Genomic DNA, 23,507 nt, shown 5'->3' on the forward strand with positions numbered 1-23,507 from the left:
GGACTCGATCCCAGGACTCTAGGACCATGACCCGAGCTGAAGGCAGACGCTTAACCAACTGAGCCACCCAGGTGCCCACAAATCATGTGTTCTGAATATTCTAGTAACTGGAGAAATTGAGCAAAACAACAAGTGACAAGTAGTTTTGCCACTTTTTTTTCCTCCCCAGTACTCAACAGGATACTTTTTGAACCATTGGTAGATGGTACTTTATTTGTTTATTTTTTAAAGATTTTATTTATTTGAGAGAGAGTGAGAGAGAACATGAGTGGGGTGAGGGACAGGGGGAGAAGCGGGATCCCCGCTGAACAGGGAGCCCAATATGGGGCTCGATCCCAGGACTCTGGGATCATGACCTGAGCCGAAGGCAGATGCTCAGTCATCTGAGCCACCCAGGCGCCCCGGTAGATGGTACTTTATATGTAATTCCTGTGTCATTGCTAGAGGTTGGGAATTGATAACTTACTCACAATTCAGATACATGAGTGGCTATGAACAAGAGGCTTCTGGGAGGTATGACCAAGTGTAAGAGAAAAACATGTAGGTTAGGTATGAGTTCATTTAGTAATCCTTGCCCTAGAAACTTTTTTTGGTTTTCGTTGCTGTTTTAGTTTTATTTTTGTGGTTCTTCCAAGCTGTTAATGTGTCCTACAGATATTCAGTATTTAAGACCTGGGGCTGGATTAGTTTGGGAGTTCATAAATGTATTTCCTGCTGTTTTATTGAGGAGAAAGATGTTGGATGAAGTCATCACAATTTCCCTTAATTACCAGAGCAAGAAATGTAGAGTAGGAAATGCTAATCTATTTTTATCAGGTTATATTTATAACTTTTGTGAATTTTGGGGTTTACATGTTTAGTATAGAAAATTCAGAATGTACAGAAGACTGAAGTGCTTACCTTCCTGAGGTAATCTCTGTAAAAATTCTCATATTCTATCCCTTTCAAATTCATATTTGTTGTGCATGGATACACACACACACACACACACACACACACACACGTGCACATGCATTCCCATATTCCCTCCTCTCTGCTGCCACACACACATACTATTAGAATCTTTTTTGCAGGAATTGGATCAACTATATATTGTTTGGTAATCCATATTTTTTCTATTCCATGACACGTTAGGAATGTGTGTCTAAGTCAGTATAACTCTTCAATATTATTTTTAAAGGGTAATGACATTCTATCCCATGAAGGTATCACCAGTTAGCCCAGCAGCTCACTATTGCCCATCTAAGAATTATTTTGCCATTGTTTTCCCAGGTAGAACATTCTTATGGCCTTTTGCATGGCCATCCTTAATTTTTCCTTTAGGATAAAACTTTTAAGTAAAATTGCTAGGTTAGTCTCATTTTTATTTTTATTTTTTTATTTTTTTATTTTTTAAAAGATTTTATTTATTTATTTGAGAGAGAGAATGAGATAGAGAGCATGAGAGGGGAAAGGGTCAGAGGGAAAAGCAGACTTCCCGCTGAGCAGGGAGCCCGATGTGGGACTCGATCCCGGGACTCCAGGATCATGACCTGGGCCGAAGGCAGTCGCCTAACCAACTGAGCCACCCAGGCGCCCAAGTTAGTCTCATTTTTAGAAAGTTCCTTTCTCTTCATAGTTTATAGGTTTTAAAAAAACCCCACTATGGTTGTATGTATGTATGCAGATAGACTCAGTGCCAGTAAAGAGTGTGGTAACATTGCATCCAGATTATGTGTCTCTCACATCTGCCAAAATGTTTTGGTTTCAGGCAGTATTAAGTGCATGGCTACAATCCCATCATTCCTTTTGATTTACTTTTCTGTCTTTGAAAATTTCAGCCCAGATACTGAGAGGTCACTTGGTAAATTCTCTTTTTCTTTTTTTCATAATCTCTGTCTTTTACATTCACTGAACCACAGTGAGTTATTTCTGGGTTGTTGAAAGTTGTGGCTCTGTTACTTTGGTCTAGAAATCATGCTAATTATGAAATCTATGTCTTGTAACGTCAGGGTGTCTGATAGAAGGTGACTGGTTATGGAATTTAGAAATCTGATCAGAACAATAACAGAATCTTAAAAGGTATCTGTTTTTGCCAGTATGGCTGACTTGTCCTTGCAGGGACAAGACTGAGTTTTCAGGAAAATAGCAAGATGCAGAAGCTAACAGTGAAGATGAAATGAAAATTGGGAGGGCTACTGTGAGAGTGATGGGACCACAGCCTGGTTATCAGGGGACTGGAGTCTGTGTGTGTGTGTATGTGTATGTATGTATGTATGTAGCATATGTGTATGGGGTGGGGATATATGTGTGTGTATGGAGTTTGGGGTGTGTGTGTGCGCAGGGTTTGTGCATGTATGTGGGGTGTAGGTATGCGTGTGTGGGTGTGTATAGGGCATAGTGAGTGTGCAGTGTGTGTACAGGGTTCGTGTATGCAGGGTGTGTGTGGGGTGGGGGTATGTGCAGGGTTTGTGTGTGCAGGGGGGTGTAGATTATGGATGTTGTGTGTGTGTGTGTGTGTGTGTGTGTGTGCGCGCGCGCGCGCTAGGGTGTGTGTGTGTGTTTAATAAGAAGAGTGAAACCTAAAAACCATTGAGAGAACAATGTAATTGGCCCATATATACCCATCATCCTCAGCATCAATTTTCAGTACATGCTGATGACGTCTCATCTTTGCTCCCTCTTCACTTGTACTTCATTTCTACACACTCCTTTTGCCTCTGAATTATTTTGAAGCAAAACATGGACATCATATCATTTGTAATTATTTCATCTATATCTGTAGAAGATACCAATCTTTTAAAATAGATATATTCACAATATTATTAAACACCAACTGATTAATAAGTTCTTTTTTCTCCCCCCCCCCCCCCGGGTTTTCTTGTTTTTGGTTTTTGGCTTTTTTTGAATAGGTTCTTAATGCAGCCATATATCCAGTCAGAGTTCACTTGACTGGCTCATCAATGATTATTTTCTAGATTGTTTGAATCAGGATCAAATCAAGGTCTGTATATCTCCGTTCTAATTCAGGTTAATTTGTCTCTTAATTCTCTTTAAATCTATAGATCCCCTTATCATTTTTTAATTTTTTACTTTTTTAGTCCTTGAAATGAATCTGTTATAAGGAAAACAGAGTTCATTGGCCTTTCACGTTTGGATTTTACTGATCGAATCTAGAAACAACATAGTGTTGTGTCCTTTAAACTGCTGCTCCTGTGTTTCTTGTATAAATTTATAGGTTTGATCAGATCCAAATTAGATTTTTTCTGAAGACAGTTCATTGATGGTGGTTTTTTGTTTTGTTTTTTATTTTTTAAAGATTTTATTTGAGAGAGTGAGAGTGCATGCAGAGAAGCAGGGGGAGGGGCAGAAGGAGAAGCAGGCTCTCTGTTCAGCAGAAACAGAGGGGCTCCATCCCAGGACCCTGGGACCATGACCTGAGCTGAAGGCAGATGCTTAACCGATTGAGCCACCGAGGCGCCCCTGTCTTTTCTTTTAAGATTTTATTTATTTGACAGAAAACTAACACAAGAGCACACAAGCAGGGGGAGCTGCGGAGGGATAGGGAGAAGCAGGCCTCCTGCTGAGCAGACTGCTAGTTGAGCTGGGTGTTGAGCTGGGGGATCCCAGGACCTTGAGATCATGACCTGAGCCAAATGCAGGCGCTTAACTGGGGAACCACCCAGGCGCCCCAGTGGTGTGTGTTTTTTCATAACATAAGGCACACATGGATGACTTGGCTCTCCCTTTTCCCATACAAAGAATGAGCAGTGGTGTCACTTCCGGTCTACTCATTTTAAGTTTCCTCACCAGCTCTCCTTGTAATGGTTTTAGCAGGTGTCAATGATAATTGCTGAGATACATTGTTTTGGTATGGGTGAAAATATATATTATCATTCTGACTTCATGTATTAATCGAAATTGCTCTATAGAAAAAAAGCTCTTATCACCTGTGTGGTTACTCTGAGGAATAGTTTATGTAAGATTGACTTATTTACCGGGTTTTGGAATCAGGAGTTGGTTTCCCTGGCAGTCTCCAAAGACTTACCTTTTAGGACTGGGACTTTAAAGGATACTTCAGTTCCCTTATGAACTCACAGATTTTAATATTTTGGTGTGTTTCCATTGTGGATGATGTTTTCAGTACTGATAGTGTTGCTGCTTTAGCCAGTGGAAGCCTCCATAAGTGGCCTCCTGGGTCCTTTTGTCAGAAATCCAATAGTCTTTACTTTCTTGCCTTCTGATGGAACAGTGTGTTTTAGGCTTCTCTTGCACGTTTTCTGCTCTGCATCTGGAACCAGTTGTTCCTCTGAAGAGCCCCGTTTCCTCTAGTGGGAAATAATGTTTAGAGACCACAATCTGATTGGAGTACTCACTGCTACTGGGTTGGTTTTTGTTTCTAGGCATTCCCAGCAGAAAGAGCCAGGAAATAACTCTTTTAAAAATACATCTGTTCAGGGGCGGGCAGCCCGGCCGTAGCGGGCCATGGAGGATCGTCCCGCGGGTGGTGGGCCGCCGCGCGAGGGGTCGGCGGAGGAGGAGGCCGAGCTCCAGGGAGCTGCCTGGAGTGGGGACAGCGGCAACGTGTCCCAGAGCCACAGCAGCGCGTCGGGGCCGTGGGAGGACGAGGGCGTAGAGCTGGGTGCGCCGGGCCGTGATGTGCCGCTGCTGCGTCGCGCCGCCGCGGGCTGCGCCGCCTGCCTGTTGCCGGGAGCCGGGGCGCGGCCCGAGGTCGAGGCCCTGGACGCCAGCCTGGAGGACCTGCTCACCAGAGTGGACGAGTTCGTGGGCATGCTGGACATACTGTGCGGAGACTCCTCCCACGTCGTCAGCGAGGGTGTGCCTCGCATTTACGCGAAGGCCACCGAGATGCGGCAGGTCTACAGCAAGATCGACCGGCTCGAGGCCTTCGTGGGGATTGATCGGCGCCAGCGTGGCCAGGATGGAGGAGCAGGTGGCCAGGGCGCAGGCCGAGCTGGGCGCTTTCCCCAGCGCCTTCAGGAAACTGCTGCACACGATCAGCGTGCCCTCCTTCTTCAACAAGGCGCCCTCCAGCACGCCGCAGCAGAGTGGCTACTAGCCGCCCGTCCTGTTCCGGACCGAAGACCACTTTCCCTGTTGCAGCGAGAGACCCCAGATCTGAGTCCGCCGGCCAGCACTGCCAGAGGACGCTGTCTGAGGTTACTGCGGGCGCTGAGTCAGCTGGAAGTCCACTGTAGACATCCACGGTGTTGGGAGTATGGCGTGTCTATCTTTTGCACACTCTTGTTTCTCACTGTCTGCATGACTTCACATAAGGATGTGTGGTTTTCTGTGTCTTCCAGTGCTAAACTGACGGCTGCATGGGCGGGGGCGTCGGGGAAGCCAAATGAATGAGTTTGTGCGCTGTGGCAAAACTTGTTTTTATAGGTTTTACAGCTCAACCAACAGTATTACCTTTTCCAAGTTTCTATATTTTATACTTTTAAGAAAAACTGCTGAAATGTTTGTTTTGTTGTTATTCGATCCTAATAGCGATTCCATTTTCTGTAGCTTTTAGGGTAGATGGTAAGTTATTTCAGGTTATATTAAACTTTGCACATCATGGGTTGTAAATCGAAGGAAATCATACAGATTCTGAGAAGATGTCTTGATTTATTGCAACTAATTCTGAAGTTGTATTTGAAAGTAGGCCCTCCGAATCTTAATTTGTCCACAGCAAACATGTCTACATGTGGTTCCTAACATTTGGTTTATAATTTAAATATCAATAAAAATTTTAAATTTTATTGGAAAAAAAATACATCTGTTCATACTGGTATTTCCAATTGCAGTATTTTGCCTAATTTATTTTATATGAGTAATTCTTTCTCTTAAGCTAAAAATCTTGTTTTCTATTGACATTATTTGCTTTACAATATTTATAGAAGTCTCAGAATAACAGTGATATTATTAATAATGTTATGATTTCTGAATACAACCTAGGATTTTTGTGCCGTTGTTTTAGTGCTTAGGGTATGTCTAACTCGATGTATTGTCAGATTAGTATGTGGTAAATTCTTTTCAAATAATTTTTTTTTTGTCTTCTTAAACCACCAACATAATATACCCTTAAGTATCATTTTCTTTTCGATTTGAGGGGATTGCTTTTTAAAAGTTTGATTTAACTTTTTTTATAATTATGTAAAATGTTGACATGTTTTTTTTTTTTAAGATTTCTTATTTTTTTAAAGATTTTATTTGTTTATTTGACAGAGAGAAACACAGAAAGGGAGGGAACACAAGCAGGGGGGAGTGGGAGAGGGAGTAGCAGGCTTCCCGCTGAGCAGGGAGCCCGATGCAGGGCTCAATCCCAGGACACTGGGATCATGACCTGAGCCAAAGGCAGACGCTTAATGACTGAGCCACTCAGGTGCCCTGTTGATATGGTTTTAATGTCAGTTTACAAAGAATCAATTCAGAGGAAACTGTTTTCCATCTCTACCCTCCTCAGTTGTTTCCTTCTTTACGCATTGAATGTAAACATTAAAAAATTTTTTTTTATTATGTTAATCACCATACATTACATCATTAGTTTTTGATGTAGTGTTCCATGATTCATTGTTTGTGCATAACACCCAGTGCTCCATGCAGAATGTGCCCTCTTTAATACCCATCATCAGGCTAACCGATCCCCCCACCCCCTTCCCCTATAGAACCCTCAGTTTGTTTTTCAGAGTCCATCGTCTCTCGTGGTTTGTCACCACCTCCGATTTACTCCCCTTCATTCTTCCCCTCCTGCTATCTTCTTCTTTTTTTTTTTTCTTAACATATATTGCATTATTTGTTTCAGAGGTACAGATCTGTGATTCAACAGTCTTGCACAATTCACAGCGCTCACCATAGCACATACCCTCCCCAATGTCTATCACTCAGCCACCCCATCCCTCCCACACCCCCACCACTCCAGCAACCCTCAGTTTGTTTCCTGAGATTAAGAATTCCTCATATCAGTGAGGTCATATGATACATGTCTTTGTCTGATTGACTTATTTCAATCAGCCTAACACCCTCCAGTTCCATCCATGTCATTGCAAATGGCAAGGTCTCATTCCTTTTGATGGCTGCATAATCTTCCGTCGTGTATATATACCACATCTTCTTTATCCATTCATCTGTCGATGGACATCTTGGCTCTTTCCACAGTTTGGCTATTGTGGACATTGCTGCTATAAACATTGGGGTGCACGTACCCCTTCGAATCCCTTCATTTGTATCTTTGTGGTAAATACCCAGTAGTGCAATTGCTGGATTGTACGGTGGCTCTATTTTCAACTGAGGAACCTCCATACTGTTTTCCAGAGTGGCTGCACCAGCTTGGATTCCCACCAACAGTGTAGGAGGGTTCCCCTTTCTCCGCATCCCCACCAACATCTGTCGTTTCCTGACTTGTTAATTTTAGCCATTCTGACTGGCGTGAGGTGATATCTCATTGAGGTTTTGATTTGGATTTCCCTGATGCCGAGCGATGTGGAGCACTTTTTCATGTGTCTGTTGGCCATTTGGATGTCTTCTTTGGAAAAATGTGTGTTCATGTCATCTGCCCATTTCTTGATTGGATTATTTGTTCTTTGGTGTTGAGTGTGATAAGTTCTTTATAGATTTTGGATACTAGCCCTTTATCTGATATGTCATTTGCAAATATCTTCTCCCATTCTGTCGGTTGTCTTTTGGTTTTGTGGACTGTTTCTTTTGCTGTGCAAAAGCTTTTTATCTTGATGAAATCCCAATAGTTCATTTTTGCCCTGGCTTCCCTTGCCTTTGGCGATGTTTCTAGGAAGAAGTTGCTGCGGCTAAGGTCGAAGAGGTTGCTGCCTGTGTTCTCCTTTAGGATTTGGATGGACTCCTGGCTCACATTTAGGTCTTTCAACCATTTGGAGTCTATTTTTGTGTGTGGTGTAAGGAAATGGTCCAGTTTCATTCTTCTGCATGTGGCTGTCCAATTTTCCCCACACCATTTGTTGAAGAGACTGTCTTTTTTCCATTGGATATTCTTTCCTGCTTTGTCGAAGATTAGTCGACCGTAGAGTTGAGGGTCCATTTCTGGGCTCTCTGTTCGGTTCCATTGATCTATGGGTCTGTTTTTGTGCCCGTACCATACTGTCTTGATGATGACAGCTTTGAAATAGAGCTGGAAGTCCGGGATCGTGATGCCGCCAGCTTTGCTCTCCTTTTTCAACATTCCTCTGGCTATTCGGGGTCTCTTCTGGTTCCATACAAATTTTAGGATTATTTGTTCCATTTCTTTGAAAAAAGTGGTTGGTATTTTGATGGGGATTGCATTGAATGTGTAGATTGCTCTAGGTAGCATTGATATCTTCACAATGTTTGTTCTTCCAATCCATGAGCATGGAACATTTTTCCATTTCTTTGTGTCTTCCTCAATTTCTTTCATGAGTATTTTATAGTTTCCTGAGTATAGATCCTTTGCGTCTTTGGTTAGATTTATTCCTAGGTATCTTATGGTTTTGGGTGCAATTGGAAATGGGATCGACTCCTTGATTTGTCTCTCTTCTGTCTTGTTGGTGTATAGAAATGCCACTGATTTCTGTGCATTGATTTTATATCCTGCCACTCTACTGAATTCCTGTATGAGTTCTAGCAGTTTTGGGGTGGAGTCCTTTGGGTTTTCCACATAAAGTATCATATCACCTGCAAAGAGTGAGAGTTTGACTTCCTCTTTGCCGATTTGGTTGCCTTTGATTTCTTTTTGTTGTCTGATTGCTGTGGCTAGGACTTCTAATACTATGTTGAATAGCAGTGGTGAGAGTGGACATCCCTGCCGCGTTCCTGACCTTAGGGGAAAAGCTCTCAGCTTTTCCCCATTAAGAATGATATTTGCTGTAGGTTTTTCATAGACGGCTTTTATGATATTGAGGTATGTACCCTCTATCCCTATGCTCTGAAGAGTTTTGATCAAGAAAGGATGCTGTCCTTTATCAAATGCTTTTTCTGCATCTATTGAGAGGATCATATGATTCTTGTTCTTTCTTTTGTTAATGTATTGTATCACGTTGATTGATTTGTGGGTGTTGAACCAACCTTGCAGCCCAGGGATAAATCCCACTTGGTCATGGTGAATAATCCTTTTAATGTATTGTTGGATCCTATTGGCTAGTGTTTTGGTGAGAATTTTTGCATCCATGTTCATCAAGGATATTGGTCTGTAACTCTCCTTTTTGATGGGGTCTTTGTCTGGTTTTGGGATCAAGGTAATGCTGGCTTCATAAAATGAGTTTGGAAGTTTTCCTTCCATTTCTATTTTTTGGAACAGTTTCAGGAGATTAGGTATTAATTCTTCTTGAAATGTCTGATAGAATTCCCCTGGGAAGCCATCTGGCCCTGGACTTTTGTTTGTTGGGAGATTTTGGATGACTGCTTCAATTTCCTTAGTGGTTATAGGTCTGTTCAGATTTTCTATTTTTTCCTGGTTCAATTTTGGTAGTTGATACATCTCTACGAATGCATCCATTTCTTCCAGGTTATCTAATTTGCTGGCATAGAGTTGATCATAATATGTTCTTAGAATTGTATGTATTTCTTTGGTGTTGGTTGTGATCTCTCCTCTTTCATTCATGATTTTGTTGATTGGGGTCCTTTCTCTTTTCTTTTTGGTAAGTCTGGCCAGGGGTTTATCAATCTTGTTCATTCTTTCAAAGAACCAGCTCCTAGTTTCATTGATCGGTTCTACTGTTCTTTTGGTTTCTATTTCATTGATTTCTGCTCTGATCTTTATTATTTCTCTTTTCCTGCTGGGTTTGGGCTTTATTTGCTGTTTTTTCTCTAGCTCCTTTAGGTGTGAGAACTTTCTTGTTTCTTGAGAAAGGCTTGTATTGCTATATACTTTCCTCTCAGGACTGCCTTTGCTGTATCCCAAAGATTTTGAACAGTTGTGTTTTCATTTCCATGGGTTTCCATGAATTTTTTATTCTTATTTAATTTCCTGGTTGACCCATTCATTCTTTTTTTTTTTTTTTAATTTTATTTATTTAATTGACAGAGAGAGAGAGACACAGTGAGAGAGGGAACACAAGCAGGGGGAGGGGGAGAGGGAGAAGCAGGCTTCCTGCCGAGCAGGGAGCCCGATGCGGGGCTCGATCCCAGGACCCTGGGATCATGACCTGAGCCGAAGGCTGTCGCTTAACCAACTGAGCCACCCAGGCGCCCCAACCCATTCATTCTTAGTAGGATGCAAAGAACTCAAATGTATGGAGTTCTTTCCGACTTTACTCTTGTGATTGAGTTCTAGTTTCAAAGCATTGTGGTCTGAACATATGCAGGGAATTATTCCAGTCTTTTGGTACCGGTTGAGACCTGATTTGTGACCTAGGATGTGATCAATTCTGGAGAATGTTCCATGGGCGCTAGAGAAGAATGTGTATTCCGTTGCTTTGGGATGGAATGTTCTGAACATGTCTGTGAAGTCCATTTGGCCCAGTGTGTCATTTAAAATCTTTATTTCCTGGTTGATCTTTTGCTTAGATGATCTGTCCATTTCAGTCAGGGGGCTGTTAACGTCCCCTGCTACTATTGTATTGTTGTCAATGTGTTTCTTTGCTTTTGTTATTAATTGCCTTATATACTTGGCTGCTCCCATGTTAGGGGCATAGATATTTACAATTGTTAGATCTTGTTGGAGAGACCCTTTAAGTAGGATATAGTGTCCTTCTTCATCTCTTATTACAGTCTTTGGTTTAAAATCTCATTTGTCTGAGGGGCGCCTGGGTGGCTCAGACGTTGGGCCTCTGCCTTCGGCTCGGGTCATGATCCCAGGGTCCTGGGGTCGAGCCCCGCGTTGGGCTTCCTGCTCAGTGGGATGCCTGCTTCTCCCTCTCCCACTCCCCCTGCTGTGTTCCTTCTCTCACTGTGTCTTTCTCTGTCAAATAAATAAAATCTTTAAAAAAAAAATAAAATCTAATTTGTCCGATATAAGGATCGCCACCCCAGCTTTCTTTTGGTGTCCATTAGCATGGTAAATGGTTTTCCACCCCCTCACTTTCAATGTGGGGGTGTCTTTGGGTCTAAAATGAGTCTCTTGCAGACAGCATATCGATGGGAGACAGCATATCGATGGGTCTTGTTTTTTAATCCAATCTGATAGCCTGTATCTTTTGATTGGGGCATTTAGCCCATTTACATTCAGGGTAACTATTGAAAGGTATGAATTTAGTGCCATTGTATTGCCTGTAAGGTGACTCTTACTGTATATTGTCTGTGTTCCTTTCTGGTCTATGCTGCTTTTAGGCTCTCTCTTTGCTTAGAGGACCCCTTTCAATATTTCTTGGAGGGCTGGTTTCGTGTTTGCAAATTCCTTTAGTTTTTGTTTGTCCTGGAAGCTTTTTATCTCTCCTTCAATTTTCAGTGAGAGCCTAGCTGGATATAGTATTCTTGGCTGCATATTTTTCTCATTTAGTGCTCTGAAGGTATCATGCCAGTCCTTTCTGGCCCGCCAGGTCTCTGTGGATAGGTCTGTTGCCAATCTAATGTTTCTACCATTATAGGTCACATATCTCTTCTCCCGAGCTGCTTTCAGGATTTTCTCTTTGTCTCTGAGACTCGTATGTTTTACTATTAGATGTCGGGATGTTGACCTATTTTTATTGATTTTGAGAGGGGTTCTCTGTGCCTCCTGGATTTTGATGCCTGTTCCCTTCCCCTCGTTAGGGAAGTTCTCTGCTATAATTTGCTCCAATATACCTTCTGCCCCTCTCTCTCGTTCTTCTTCTTCTGGGATCCCAATTATTCTAATGTTGTTTCGTCCTATGGTATCACTTATCTCTCGAATTCTGCGCTTGTGATCTAGTAGTTGTTTATCTCTCTTTTTCTCAGCTTCTTTGTTTTCCATCATTTGGTCTTCTGTATTGCTAATTCTCTCTTCTGCCTCATTTATCCTAGCAGTTAGTGCCCCCATTTTTTATTGCACCTCATTAATAGCTTTTTTGATTTCGATTTGGTTAGATTTTAGTTCTTTTTTTTCTCCAGGAAGGGTGTCTCTAATAACTTCCATGGTTTTTTCAAGCCCAGCTAGGATCTTTAAAATCATCATTCTGAGCTCTAGGTCCGACATCGTCCTAATGTCCGTAATGAGTAGGTCCCTGGCAGACGGTACTACCTCTTGTTCTTTTTGCTGAGGTGATTTTTTTCGTCTTGTCATTTTGTCCAGGGGAGAATAGATGAATTAGAGAACAAAATGCTAACAGGTTAACAACGTCCCCATAAAATATACTCTAAACAAATCAGAAAAGACCTGAAACCAGGGGAAAAGAAAGGGAAAGAAAGAAAAAAGAAAGAGAAAAGAAAAAAGAAAAAGATAAAAACAAAGAAAAACAACAAAAAAACAGAATATGATCAAATATGATCAGGGTAGTGCATAGATCAGTGCCACACACTAGATTTTGGGTGTATTTTGGTGTCTTAGAAGATAGTGCCTCCTAAAATTGTAAGGAAAGAAGGACTTATATATGTACAAAATGAGGGTTGATACAATGAAGGGATGGAAGATGAGTGCAAAGATGAAAATTATAAAAGATTTTATAAAAGGAATTGATAGGAAGTTGTTTGAAGAAAGAAAGAAGATTTAAAAAAAAAAAAGGGAGAGAATGTGATGAGGCAGGAGACTAGAACAAAGCCATACACTAGAGCTTTAGGGTGTATTTTGATCTGTTAGAAGAAACTGTATCTCAAAATTTTAAAGAGAGAACAACTTATATATATATATGCCAAAAATAAGGGTAACTACTATGAAGGGATAGAAATGACTGTAAAAATGAAAAATAATTTTTTTTTTTAAAAAGGGATTGATAAGATGTTGGTTGAAAAGGGAAAAAGAAAAATTCAAAAAAAAAACCAGTTAAAAAATTAACTTTGAAAAACTAATGAATCATGGTAAAAAAGCCATGAATTCTATGTGCAGTATTCCCCTAGCCCTGGAGGTTCTCCCTTTCTCCTTGATCGGTAAACTTGGTCTTGGCTTGCTGGCTGTCCGTGCTGATCTTCTGGGGGAGGGGCCTGTTGTTGTGGTTCCCGAGTGTCTTTGCCGGAGTCGGAATTGCCCCGCCCTTGTGAGTCCGGGCTAAGCAAGCTGCTCCGGTTTGCTCTCAGGAGCTTTTGTTCCCTGCAAGCTCTTGGTACAGCTTTGGAGGATGAGAGTGAAGATGGTGGCCTCCCAATCTGTGCCCGGAGGAGCCGAGAACTTGGGGCCCCGCTCCTCAGTGCGCCCCCAGAGAAAAGCAGTCACTCCCGTCTCCCCGGTCTCTGGCTGCACTCCGTGCTCACCCGGCCTGTGATCGAGCGTTTCTATGTCTGGCACCCAACCCCGTGTGGAGTCTCCAAACCCAGCAGATCCCTGTGGTGTGCTCCCGCACCGCTCCTCCCCGGGGAGGAAGGGGATTCTCCCTGGCTCTGCCGCTTGTTGGGTCCCTGCTGGAGGAGCAGTGGCCCGACTGGGCCGCGGATCACAGTTTATGGCAACCCCGAGCTGAGAGCCCGCGCCTCGGCTCCGTCTCTGCAGCCGGCTTCCCCGCTCTGATACCTGGGAGCTCTGCTGCACTCAGGCACCCCCGGTCTTTCTGTGACCCCGAGGGTCCTGAGCCCACACTGTCCCGTGAGGTTTCCACCTCCCGCTCAGCCACTGGAGCGAGGTCTCTCAGCGGAGCCGACTTCTAAAAGTTCTGATTTTGTGCTCCGCGGCTCTATCACTTCCTAGAAGCGGCCGTCGAGGTTCCCACCCCCGCCGTCTATCCTCCGAATATCGCCTCAGATTCACTTCTCCGCTCGTCCTACCTTCCAGTAAGTGGTCGCTTCTCTGTTCAGAGAGTTGTTGCTATTCTCCTCTTCAATCTCCTGTTGAGTTCGTAGGTGTTCAGAATGGTTTGATCCGATTCAGGTGAATTCCTGAGACCAGAGGAAATCCAGGTCTCCTACTCCTCCCCCATCTTGCTCTGCCTCAAATGTAAACATTTTTTTTAGTATCTGTTTAAATCTTATATTTAAACAAAATCGAATATAAGCATCTATGTCTCTCTCCCTGTATCTTTCTATTTCTCTCCTTATATCCATGTATTATATCAGTGTATTTATCTCTATATCTCTAAAATTTTTATTAATGTGTTATTTCATAGATATACTATTTATCTCTTTCATTTTATCTACCTGCACCCCCCGCCCCCCAGTGGTCCTATATTTATCTATGGGTAAAGGTTTAAGAATTGTACTTTCAGTTAACTTTCCAGCTCTGTGTTTCTGGAAACCTAAGACCAACCTGTCATCTGTGAAGTTGTTACAAGAGAGATTGGTGCCTGTGGGGTATGAAGCTTCTAAGCGAGGGTGACCCTCATACCCACCCAGTGTGGCTCTTTTCTTACTATGCCAAGCTGTGCTCGGTAGGCTTTGGCCAGAGCAACTTCTGATGCTGCCTTCCCAGCAAGTTCTGGTTTCTGAGCAAACTGGTTGAAAATGTGAGCTATGGTCGTCTTTTGCATCGGTATGTCTAGTTGACTCTAAAATGACCTCTGGTGGGTGTTGTATTTTTCTCTCCCTTCTTTAGACTAAAGGACAGCATATGCCATTTTGTACCTTGTTTTTTGTTTACTTGGTAATATATTTCAGAGATCACTGCATTGTTGTTAATAGATGTGTTCTTTGTGTGTGCCCCCCCCCCCAACTCTTTTAAAAAACAGTGTTTCATAGTGGATGTGCCACCTTTTAGTTAACCATTCTGCTTTTGAAAGATAATTGGCTCTTAGGTCTCTTCTCTTACATTTTCAGACTAAAATGTGAAAACTTGAGAAATTTTTAAAAGAAAATATAAGTGGCTATCTTTGTGACCTTGCTCTAGGGGAAGTTTTCTTAAGGTTTAATATCCAGCATGTAAAAAATAGCCTATGTGTAAAAAGGAAAACACAAGACAAAATGAACATAGGCTCTGAAGACTTAGTTCATAGAAGAGGAAACTAGAGTGATCCATAATGTTGGGAAAAGATGCTCACACTGAATGTTGATGAATAAAATGAAGGTTAAAATGAGTTAGTTCCATACACTTTAGGTTGGCAAATATAGAAGTCTGACAGAGTTGTTGGTATAGACCAGTGGGAACCCTCCTAGGTAAAATGGTATAATCACTTTGGAGTGCTATTTCATACTCTCTAGTGAAGTTGAAGAGGCACATAGCATAGCAATAAATATTTCCATTAGGAACGTATCCTTGTACAGTTGTACACAAGAACAGAGTATTTGTCTCAGAATTTTTGTAGTGTCAGAAGGTGGCAAGCGATGTAAAAGTCAATCAACAAAGGATTTGGAAATTAAATTGTGATATATCCATATGATGAAACAATACATACCAAGTAAAAATGAGTTAACTAGACTGAAAATGTGTCGATTTGGATAAATCTCCTAAATAAAACTGAGTGAAAAAGGTAAGCTGAAAAAGATATGGACAAAAGAATAACATACACAGAGTTTAAAATATGCAAAAATATTTATTTTTTATGGGTACATAATTCTGTTGTAACCACCAGAGTTCTGAGAGTGCCTTTTGGTAATAGAGGGAGGGTGTCAGCTTCAGCTGTGTCTCTGTAATATGTTGTTTCTTAAAAAAAAAAAAAAAATAAATAGAAGGAATTTGGGTTTATTTTTTTTTAAGTATTAAGATTCGATAATGTTGAATGGATTTTTAAAATCACTTTTCTGTATCTTTGAAATGTTTCATAATTTGGATGAGAGGATTCATGTTACAGCACTCAAGTTATAATTTACATTTTCTTCACTTTTGAGGTTTCTCATGATCTCTAGGGAACATTTGGTAGTTTTCTCCTTGTGTGTGTGCTGATTGTGGCTATGGTGTTAGGTGTGATAGTCTGCCTACCACATGGATACTTTTTACCATTTGCGGTATGGTCTGAAAGGAAAACCATGGTAACATCTCGCAGATACTCATTTGTGATTTTTTTTTTCTTGAAGTGCAAGAATTCTTACTTCAAAAATTCTGGTGTTGGGGCACCTGGGTGGCTCACTTGGTTGGGCATCTGCCTTCAGCTCAGGTCATGATCCCTGGGGTCATAGGATCAGGCCCCACACCTCCATGCTCAGCAGGGGTGGTCTGCTTCTCCCTCTCCTTCTGCCCCTCCCCCTACTTGTGCGCTCTGTCTCTGTCTCTCTCTTAAATAAATAAAATCTTTAAAAAAATTCTGGTGTTTACTAACAATATGACTACCAATGAAATACATCTTTTAGTTTACATTTATTGAGTTTTGGTATCATTTGTGATTCTAAGCTTCCTTTTGTTCTTTAGAAATGAACTTGAAGGTAGAAACACTGTAACGTATTTTTTTTAAAAACATTTTATTTAAATTCAGTTTAGTTAACATATACTGTATTATTAGCTTCAGGGGTAGAATTTAGTGATTCATCAGTTGTATATAACACCCAGTGCTCATTATGTCAGGTGCCTGCCTTAATACCCATCCCCCACTCACCTTCCAGCAATCCTCAGTTTGTTTCCTAGAGTTAAGAGTCTCCTGTGGTTTGCCTCCCTCTCTGTTTTCATCTTATTTTATTTTTCCTTCCCTTCACCTATGTTCATGTGTTTTGTTTCTTAAGTTCCACATATGAGTGAAATCATGTGGTATTTGTCTTTCTTTGACTTATTTCACTTAGCATAATACCCTCTAGTTCCATCCGTGTCATTGCAAATGGCAAGATTTCATTCTTTTTGATGGCTGAGTAATATTCCATTGTATATATACACCACATCTTCTTTATCCATTCATCTGTCAGTGGACATCTGGGCTCTTTCCATAGTTTGGCTATTGTGGCTGTTGCTGCTATAAACATTGGGGTGCATGTGCCCTGTCAAATCACTGTTTGTATCCTTTGGATAAATTCCTAGAAGTGCAATTGTGGGTCATAGGGTGGCTCTATTTTTAACTTTTTGAGGAACCTCCATACTGTTTTCCACAGTGGCTATACCGGTTTGCATTCCCACCAACAGTGTAGGAGGGTTCTCCTTTCTCTGCATCCTCACCAACATCAGTTATTTCCTCAGTTAATTTTAGCCATTCTGACTGGTGTGAGGTGGTATCTTATTGTGGTTTTGATTTGTATTTCCCTGATCATGAGTGATGTTGAGCATATTTTCATGTGTCTGTTAGCCATTTGTATGTCTTCTTTGGAGAAATGTCTGTTCATGTCTTGTGCCCATTTCTTGACTGGATTTTTTTTCCCCCTATTATTCTTAAAGCTTTACAGACAGTCTCACAATATACAGGGTTTTAGGAGCCCTATCACCTCATTGAAAATAGTATGGATTCTTAAACGAACTAACTTTGAACATTACCACCTATGTTTAATGGAAATATTCTGGCAAGTTGGTAATGTGGTACTTTATGATAGATGAGATGGAACGTGATATAAGGATGAGACCCATGTCACCACAAAAATAACAAGTTATCCCAACCCCATGTATGAGATCGAATGAGATGGAACGAGATGGCACGTGATGTAGGCTCACTCAAGGGAGCCGGGGAGTGAGTGTCTTCTTTTGTGACAAGCTGTGTTAATAGTTGGAGTATCACTTGTTTTGGATATAAGAAAAAGTGTTCTTGTCCTTTTTTATTCTGTCCTAAACATCACAAAATTAGTCATCTTCTTTCAGTTTGCAGGCCTTCATGGTTGGCTTTAGGCATACTGGTTTAGTTAAGGGGAGAATTTGAAGTTAATTAAAAAAACATTTCTTTAAAGAAGTTTAGCTTTCAAAAATAATATTTGCCATCTAAAAGCCTACCAGATACCCTTCTGCCTTGTGATTCAGGAAGTATCATTCTATTAAATTCACATATGAAAAAAAAAATCACATATGTATTACACATTTCAGTGGCAGCATTGCACTCTGTAGAATTGGGAAAATTATCCTGTGATTGGAAAGAGTGCTCTGAGGGAAGAGGTGTATTGCTTATGTGGAATGCTTGAGTTATTTAACACTGGATCTTGTGGTATACTGATGCGATTGGGAGGTTGGCCACAGCTTTTGTGTATGCCTTCTTGTTTCGTTGTTTTGGTCTTTTGGGCTGTGGCCCATGTTTTGGACGGCCTTGGAGCTTTTATTTAGTGGTATAAAAAGATCTGATTGCTGGTCTTTTTATTCTTATTCCAAGTGGTGCCAGCCTGGTGCAATGAGTGGATTCTGAGTAGGATACATATATACACTTAAAATAGTTACTTAATATTTATATGCTTGTCGGCTTGTCAGATAGTCCATATTTGAGATTGTCGCTTTGTAATTGATTTTAGATTATAATTTACTGACAGGATTATTCAGATGGCAGAATCAACGTCATAGCCCCCTTGCCTATGAATTCTGTTGAAACTGAGAAAAACTCAAAGGTAAACATTATAAAATAATGTGTTCCTGTTGGGGTAGATTTGGGGAGGAAGAATGTTGCTGCTACATAGAATTTTTTCACCTCCTCAGATCTCCTAATAAGGTGTCAAGTTATTCCACAAATGCCAGAATAGGAGTGCGTGTGGTGAAATTGTGAATGGCAGTGTGGGGTCAGCACCTCTTTGGGAGGTTGTGGAGAGAAGGAGAAGGTGCATTCTTTCAGTCCCAGAAACTGGGGAGTACAAGAATTTCCAGCAAGTACTCACTCTCTAACAGAAAATTCCTCACTCATTTTCCGAAGCGGAAAACCTGGCATGCGGTTCTTAGATTAGTCTTTGAAAGTCGGGGAGACTTCATAAGTTCTAGTGTGTGGTTGAGTACAGAAAGACTGGGGAGACCAGGGTGGGCAAGAGTAACATAAGCCCTTCCAGGTTTTCAGAAATACCCAAGAAAAACTCTCTCCCAGGAGAGCACTGCACGCTGGACAAACCAGTACTAGAATGCACATTAAATATGGCGGGAACCCTGAGAGAAAAGATGTAGAGGACATTGGATAAGGCAGCTCTGAGAAGGTGCTGTGGAGTTCACTCCAAGAGGCCATATGTGTGAACATTTCAGAGTCACAGCAGAGGAAAGAGCCCTCAAATCACAAAGATAACAAGTTATCCTGGTCTCTCCTCACTGTCCACAGTAGAACCTCCTTCTCGAAAGTACAAGAAAATCCATTTCATTCAGACACCAATAAAGCAAAAGGGTTGTTGTCAAAAATCCATGAAAAGATAGTGTAAAAGAGTATATAGGAAGGTAAGAATAAGTGGTTCTGAATAACATCCCCCTGGACAATGGAGGATTAGTAATAAAAACATGGCCACAAAGCATTATGAAAACTTTCAGACCTAATATTTAAAAAAAAAAAAACTGAAACGAATGAGAAAATTTGGCATGGAAGCTCTGGAAGAACGGCACAAGTTGGAAATAGGAGAGTGGAGGACGGGACTGGGCTGTAGGAAAGTACAAAAAGATGACGTTATCTCAGGAAAGATTCCAAAATAAGGGGAGAAGCAGTAATGAAGACAGTTTACAAAGGAACACAAAGGGAAATAGGCACTAACACTTTTGTTTTACAAGGATAATAGGAATAGAAAGGAGAAAAGTGAAAAAAAAATCAAATTAAGATTAAGATGAAAAGTATCCCAGTGACGGTCTTAGATATAGAGGAGACAAAGATAATCCAACATACAAAGAAGAAAACTAAATCACTGAAACAGAACAAATACTAAAAACTACGATCCAGACAACACTTTCCTGAGTAAAGGGTACTTGAATGGACAAATCAAAAGGACACACAGCGTATCTAGGAAAATCATTCTACAATAGCAATACGATGACATTTTAAAGAAAACTCCTTTGAGCATCTAGGCAAAAGGACCTTAAATCTCAGCAAGTCACTTTTAAGGAAACAACAATTTTACTGGCATCAGACATTTCCATAGTGACCCTTGATGTCACAATACAGCTCCACTTATTCCTAAGGCATTTAAGATTTTTAAGAAAAGATATTAGCCAAGGATTTTATATTCAGTTACATTGGGTCATTGTTATAAAAACCACAGGTAGATGTGTGAACATGGAAGAGATCAGTTTCTGTGAACTCTTCCTGAGGCTTCTATCAGAGAATGAACTGCACACAACCAAATAATGTTTGACTAAGCTAAGGCCAAGTAATGAGAATCAGGTTGATAGCATAGTATGTCATTCTAAACCTGCAGTGACTGTCTCCCTCCCTCCCTCCATCCATCCATATGCACACATATATGTAAATACATGCCTATGTGTGTATATAAAGGCATACAATAAAAAGGGGTAAGTATATGAAAGTTACAATAAACTAGTCAACTGCTTTGTAAATAAATCACTGGTGTGACTTAAAAAAAAAAAAAAGCTTATCATAGAAACTCAGTGTCTGATTGCTGATGTTAGAAAATTGACAGCATATAAAACTCCTGGAACTCTGCTGTATTTCAGTTAATTGAGCTTTGAAAACTCACATCAACTTGTTTAAGTTACATAGATTCAAACATCTGCCTGGGTTATGTTTTTCCTAAGGTAAGTGACCTCAAATGTACCTTGTAGCTGGATAATCAGTAATGCATCCTTTGGACTTTATATGCTTTGGGGGTTAAAGATTTACACATTAATTTTTAAAGGCATAGCATATTGCACAGGTGAGTTCATGCTCACTGGTAAGAACGGCTTCCTTCTGAGTGTTATTGACTAGAAATACTGTCTTCTGAAAATTTTTTGCCTTATTAATTTTGACAATAGCTGCTGTCCATTTTTATTTTGGCAAACTAGGTTGACTGAAGTCGTTGCTTCAGGTTTTATGTTTTGCCCAAGTAGCACAATAGCAATTAATAATAAACCAGAAGCTGTAGACCACTGTTATTTGGAAGTACCAAGAAAGATCACTGAATTATTTTGTGCATGTAAAATTTAGAAAAATTTGAATGCTAAGCCTTCTCAGGCTTTTTTTTTTTTTTTCTTAGAGTCACTAGGCATACTGACTCAATGGTCACTAATTAAGCATTTAAAAGATGGTAATTTCTGCATATTCATCAGACCGTGAGTTTGTATTGTATTTTTAGTCCGTCTACATTAATAAATGTATTTTGTGAGACATTTTAGTTAGATACTTGGCTAAACTTTAAGGAAAGTGTAGCCCCAAAACAATTTGAGATTTAATCAGTACATTTTTTTATTTCCATTGCTATTAAACAGGAAAAAATCGTGTCCGTGATTTCTCACTGTTTTCCTTGAGGCTATTATCTGTTGATGGCTAGGCTGTACTCATTGATTTTTACCTGTGACAGTTGATTGAAGCAGATCAATTTTCCCTCTTGAGATTTGCAGGAGAAAATTTTGAAGTTTTCGACCTCATCGTTATTTTTATTTATCTAATAGTTTTGTCTTTATGGGATGTAGTAGAGGGATGTTTTATCCTTTTGCTGAATTTTGATGAAGGTTTCATTTTGTTTGCTCTGGAAGCTTCACATATTTGGACCAATTCCTAGCTTTCTGAATATTTCATCATCTTATCTTCATTAGGTAGATCTGTCCACTGTGAAATCACTGCCAAGTACCATTTGATTGTTGGACATAAACTCGTCTTGCTGTGGTTTGGTTATAGACCTACATGGCTTCTGCTTTTTTTCCCCACATGTAATATTTAGGTATGTTGAGCTGAATGGCAAGATGAATTTAAATCAAAGCTGAATGCATAGTGGACTGCAAACTGAAGTGACCTGAGGTCATTTTTGGTTCTCTAAAGGTAGTTTTGATTATTCATCCTTGGCACTGAGTCTTTGCCTGCAGCCTATAATCTTCCATCCTCAAGTGTTCTAAGACTAATACTGTTCTAGAGGTGTGGTGCATGTTGCTTAAGATTAATTCTGGAGTCTTGGGCAGTTAGTGGTAGGGAATCAGACTGTTCATTTTTTTTCAGATATGACTAAATGAGAATTTATTTAGGGCACGAGATGTTTTTAGGCCTCGATCCAAAATTGTAGTCTGTAATATACTGCATCTTCTCAAGGGACTCAGAGTTACTGTGTTACAAACAAATCTAGTATATAATTTTTTATTTTTAGTATTTGTTATAGTTTAGTTTTTTTCCCCAATCAAAATCATAAATTATTTCAGTTTTGCAAGATTGTTAATAATGGCTGCATCCACTACACCAAGAAGAAATACGTTAGACCTCATCACTTACTTGTGGGCATTTCTGTGTTTTAAAATTATGGCTATTACTGTACACAATTTTTTTTATGCCTGGAAAGTTTTCATCTTTCATTATATACTTAAGCTGTATTTCACTCATCTTCCCTCTCTAACAAACTACTTCAAAACATAGTGGCTTACACAAGGACAGTAATTCATTTTGCTCACAAATCTGTAATTCCAGCAGGGCCGTGTTAGCTGGGAAGATGGAGTGGGTTTGGAGAATAAATTTTCCAGATGGTTCGTTCATTCATATGAGCAGCAAGTTGGTGCTAGCCATTCAGTGGGCACCCCCCTGGGGCTGTGGGATGGGAGCCTCATTTGCTTTCCACGTGGGCCTCTGAAGGTTGTTTGGGCTTCCTTACAGCATAGTGGCTGGGTTCCACAAGTGCTCTGAGAGGGATGCCTGGGTGGCACAGTCTGTTGAGCATCCGACTCTTGGTTTCAGCTTGGGTTGTGGTCTTGAGGTCATGGGATCGAGCCCCCACATTGTGCTCCATGCTCCACATGGAGTCTGCTTGAGTTTCTCTTCTCTCCTCTCTCCCTCTGCACCCCCCTACTGCCGTGCTCTCTCTCACTCTAAAATAAATAAATCTTAAAAAAAAAAAAAAAAGTATTTTCTAAGAGAAGCAGGCAGAGGCCACCTGGCCTTTTCTGACCTGGCTCTGGAAGTCATGTAGTGCCCCTTATACACCTCCACCCACCAAGCGTGTTGTTAGTGTTTGCCATGAAAGAAGACAATGAAACGGGAAGTGGGGTAGATACAGTCTTTGCTACAGTTATGATTTACTTAACAAATCCCCTATTTGGGGATATTAAGATTGTTGCTTGTTTTTGTTTCTGTCATGTAAACAATATTACAGCAAACATTTTTTTTTAAAAGATTTTATTTATTTATTAGAGAGCATATGAAAGGGGAGAGGGTCAGAGGGAGAAGCAGACTCCCTGCCGAGCAGGGAGCCTGATGGTGGGACTCGATCCCGGGACTCCAGGATCATGACCTGAGCCGAAGGCAGTCGCTTCACCAACTGAGCCACCCAGGCGCCCGCTACAGCAAACATTATTGTACGTAAAGCTCATTTGTTCATCATTTTGTTAGGAGAAATTTCTTGAGCTGTAACAGCTGTGTCAGAAGAAAATAACATTTTTAAGGCCTTTGAGAAATAACTTACTTTCCTCCCAGCTGGAGGTTCTGCTGTCAGGTATATATGCAAGAGAAGTGAATACATACATTATTTGTTCACAAAATAACATTATTTTCATATGGGCTCTATTTAAGATTTATCCATTTATCCATGACCATGCCAACACTGGCTGCTATCCATTTTCATCTTTGCTGGTCTGCTTTGCAATG

The 23,507-nt window shown here is 40.7% G+C and overlaps 1 protein-coding gene and 1 pseudogene across 4 annotated transcripts in view; both read left to right on the forward strand.

The window, feature by feature from the left end:
• ULK4 (unc-51 like kinase 4) overlaps positions 1–23,507 on the forward strand; it is a 608,666-nt gene that overhangs the window by 124,697 nt on the left and 460,462 nt on the right. The gene's annotated exons all lie outside the window — the stretch shown is intronic.
• LOC112832912 (biogenesis of lysosome-related organelles complex 1 subunit 4-like) lies at positions 4,418–5,122 on the forward strand (annotated as a pseudogene).

The sequence above is a fragment of the Callorhinus ursinus genome, unplaced genomic scaffold, assembly GCF_003265705.2.
Source record: "Callorhinus ursinus isolate GAN/ISIS: 27379988/994484 unplaced genomic scaffold, GSC_fseal_2.0 scaffold1, whole genome shotgun sequence".
NCBI classification, from domain to species: domain Eukaryota; kingdom Metazoa; phylum Chordata; class Mammalia; order Carnivora; family Otariidae; genus Callorhinus; species Callorhinus ursinus.